General features: G+C 38.0%; 1 non-coding gene across 1 annotated transcript; it reads left to right on the plus strand.

Annotated features, from left to right (window-relative positions):
* Window positions 1–3628: 3628 nt before the first annotated feature.
* Window positions 3629–3735, plus strand: LOC145056090 (small nucleolar RNA R71). Its single transcript, XR_013685626.1, has one exon. It is a non-coding gene; the product is annotated as a small nucleolar RNA R71 (small nucleolar RNA).
* Window positions 3736–4102: the final 367 nt, after the last annotated feature.

Raw genomic sequence — 4102 nt, forward strand, 5'->3', positions numbered from 1 at the left:
CAGTTGCTTTTCTATGTTGAGAATAGATGCTTGTTGATTCCTAAGCAAGGCTTGTTGATCTTTTATCATAAGTTGGTGTTCTCTCAACATATTTTGTTGATCTTTAAGTGTAGCATCGGTATCATTGTGTCTTTTCTCAGATGCGGCTACGAATCTTGTAAGCATGTCCTCCAAATCTGATTTCTTTTCATGTACTGGTTCCTCCTTTTGGTAAAAACCTCTGTCTTTTTGCTTATACTTTTCTTCCCTTGTTTTTAGTACTCATCATATGGTAGCCATTCTTTCCTCGGTTTTCGCCAATTATCATCAAACCTATCACCACTTGAATAGCACACTAGTACCTTCCGGTTCCCATTCTCATCAAGATCATAATCTTTTGTAAGGTGAGGTCCTCTACAGTTTTCACATCCTACCCTAATAGCATGGATGGATTGGTCCATCTTAGTCATTCTTCGGTCCATGCTTTCCAACTTTGCCATCATTGCTGCCATGTCATCGGTAATGGAATTTACCGCCTTTCAAGTCAAGTCATTCCTTGGGTTATGGTATTCTTTAGAGTGCTTAGATAATTCTTGTGACAACCGGAAGATTGCTCCATCGCCGTAACCCGTTTCCGTCCATAAAATTCATCTTTTTCGAATTGTTTCGTTTAAGTTTTTAAATTAAGTCATTATTTTTGAGACTTCCGTTATGACTTAATTGGTATCCAAACACGTTAGAAACCCAAGAAAACATTCCAAGTTATTATTTAGAAAAATTTTAGTTTCGACCATATCGGGTTACGACAACTTAATCGGGTGCAACCAAAAGCCTCGATCGTCAGTATCGGGTACAATTCCACCATGTCCCAAACTTAATTCATAGTTAAAGTTCAAAAGGCTTCCATTTGAAGCTTTTTCACCCTCTCTCACTACTCTCTCTCTCTCTACAATCTCATTCTTGGTCCAAAATCACCAAATTCAAGCTTCAAATCATCAAGGTAACCATCCTAACTCATTGTATAATCTCTTCAACCTTCAAATTCGTGTGTAATTATGATTTAGGACCATAAACATGTATTTACGGCCCTGGAACACTCATGGGCTGTGAACACATATGAAATGGGTTTTGGAGCCCAAAAACCCTCTCAAACCACTCTTGGAGCTTGGAATCGACCTAAGGACTTATTGGAATGGACTTGGAACACCTTGAACTCAACATTTGGGGAGTAAACATGAGTTTACTGCCCAAGAACATGCTTGGGCCATAAACTCCATATAATGGGCAGTAAACTCAATTTAAAGTGTTAAGATGCCACTTAAACACATCATAAGCCTTGGATTAAAGTCTAGAAGCAACCACAATCGATTTAGGGGCCTTAAACTTGATTAAAACCACTCCTATAGGAGCTTACGGCCGTAAACCCCCCAAAGATAGGTTCCTAGGCCGTAAACTCCTAAAACATAGTCCAATGATGCCCTAAATCCATTCTATGGCTTGTAAAATAAGTTTAAATCACATATGATTGATCTAAGGCCACCAAATCATTAAAAGAAGGAGTGTATAGGAGCTTACGACCATAAACTCCTAGTTCACGGCCGTAAACTCCCTTTGATGATTCCTTTGGTGGTTTAACCCTTCCTTATGCCTTAGATTTAATCCTAGCAACATTCCCCAAGTGATATTTAACCCTTGAGCACCTTAAAACCCATCATCCATGAGTTCACGGCCGGGAACTCATGTGGACATGGTCTTAGGGCCGTAATCTCTCCAATGAGTTTACTCTTGAAGAGCAAACTCTATATCTATGCTCTAAACGTCCGTAGATGCACCCGGGTCACTCCAAACACTTGAATTGAAGTGTTTTCGCGTCTAGAATTGTTTACTCTTATTTAATTAATAGACCAAGGTCTAATTAGATACAAATTATGTATCTATTCATATTACATAGGAACCTCGCGTGTTTCAAGCCCTGAACTGACTATTAGCATCCAACCGACATCTCTCGTCTGGTGAGTTCATACCCCTACACATTTTTCAGTGTTTTTCAATGTTTTTAGGGGGGGGGGGGATACAAGAAAACTATAAATGTTTTTGAAACTTAAAACTGATGTATTTCTATAAATATTTGGCTAACTTGTAGATATCTTTACCCCTTATGTATTATGCGGAGCATAAGGGATGTTTTATTGAATATAAATACATGGATTTCAATTATAGTAAAGGAAACAATCAAAACAATCAAATTATTATGGGAATAATTTGGGATCTTCAGTTCTTGTTTTACGAGCACAAATTTATGTAAAGTTAATAGATAAACTATGTCTGATTCAGTTTATCTCTGTTTAATTTAGAGTATTATGCCAGATAATTTCATCGTATTAAACTGTTTTTACTGTATTATGTTTCAAAACGATTAGTATGTTTGATAACAACCGAGTACACCGTGCATAATTTAATACTAGCTTGTGAGAGTATCTTCATTAAACCCTTTGGGTTATCAGTAAATCCTCCTCGGAAGTGTAACCAGAGTCTCCTGGAGGGAGAGCGTGGAATTTGTGAATATATCTATTCGGGACTGACAATCCCACACCTTAACTGCTAGCTACAGTTAGGCGGGCACGCCTGGGGTGACAAATTCTGGAAATCGTCCGACGCCTGAAGAACGTCAAGGAGGTCTCGTTGTCGTATTAGCATGGTTACCCCGACTCACAATACGTATTAATATAAGTTTATTCACGGATGGTTTTCATATCTATCTTTGATCTATAGAATTTATATCTAGTACATGATGGTATTCCCATGGTTTTTTTATATCTAGTACGGGATGGTATTCCCATGATTTTATATCTAGTTCGGGATGGTATTCCCATGGTTTTTATATCTAGTACGGGATGGTATTCCCATGGTTTTTATATCTAGTACGGGATAGTAATCCCATGGATTTCAATCTATAGTTTTTGTGTATTAAAACTATCTTATATCTAGTACGTGATGGTATTCCCATGGTATTCAATCTATATTTTTATGTATTAAAAATATCTATTGTTGTACTGGATGGTATTCCCAGTGGTTTCAATATATAGTTTTATGTATTAAACTATACACTGTTGTATTTAACGGAAATTCAGAACTTTAACTAAATTGTCTTTATAAGAAAATATGAGATTTTCTTGGATAACAACTTTTCAGAAAAACCAAAGGAAACATATTCATTCTCAGAAAACAAAACACTTATGAAATCACTAGCTTTATGCCGATTTTTAAACTGCTTGTATTCTCAGGTTCTCCTTAGATAGGTATCCCGCGTTCTTTTGCAGAAGACGGAGCGTATGGAAGTCTCGTCATATTTTGGATTAACTTATGTAACTAGAAAACTTGTATTACTTTACTTTCAAACAAATGTAATGAATCTATGTAATGTAATGTTTTGTGTTTACTATGCTTACTGTGTACATTGGTTACGATACTTCATGACGTCCTCCGCCCCGGAACGTTTCCGCCTGCGGTTTCGGGGTGTGACAGTTCTTCAATTAGTTCTTTGATCACCGGGGGTGCCTTCTTTGTGAGGGGTCCTTGCGAGTCAAGGAGCTGCCTAGTTGTTACATTGACTCCATCATAGAAAATGGAGACTTCTTGTTGGCTATTAAGATCATAATGTGGGCAATTCCTTAGTAGACTTTTGTATCTCTCCCATGCGTTATAAAGGGATTCTCCAGCTTGTTGTTCAAAGTTGGCAATAGCTTTCTTTAACTTGGCTATTTTCGAAGGTGGGCAAAATTGGTCAATAAATTCTTCTTTCATCTTAGCCCATGTAGTGATGGATCTGGGAGGGAGTGACTTGAGCCAATCCTTTGCAACACCTTTGAATGTAACTGGAAGCATACGAAGCAGCTGGGTTTTACGAGGCACATTTGGAACATTAAAATAATCAGCCACATCGTTGACCTTCTCCAAGTGTTTATATGCATCTTCGTGGTCTTTTCCGTAGAAGGGAATTTCCTTGAGTTAAGCAAGTATGTGGCCCTTTAGTTCGAAAGTGGCAGTAGCGGGATTGCGGGTTGCACAAGTCCCGGGCTGGTATCGTCACTTATTCTCTTATTCCATTCTCCCATGGGAACTT

The sequence above is a fragment of the Lactuca serriola genome, chromosome 5, assembly GCF_051521515.1.
Source record: "Lactuca serriola cultivar US96UC23 chromosome 5, Lser_US96UC23_V15, whole genome shotgun sequence".
NCBI classification, from domain to species: domain Eukaryota; kingdom Viridiplantae; phylum Streptophyta; class Magnoliopsida; order Asterales; family Asteraceae; genus Lactuca; species Lactuca serriola.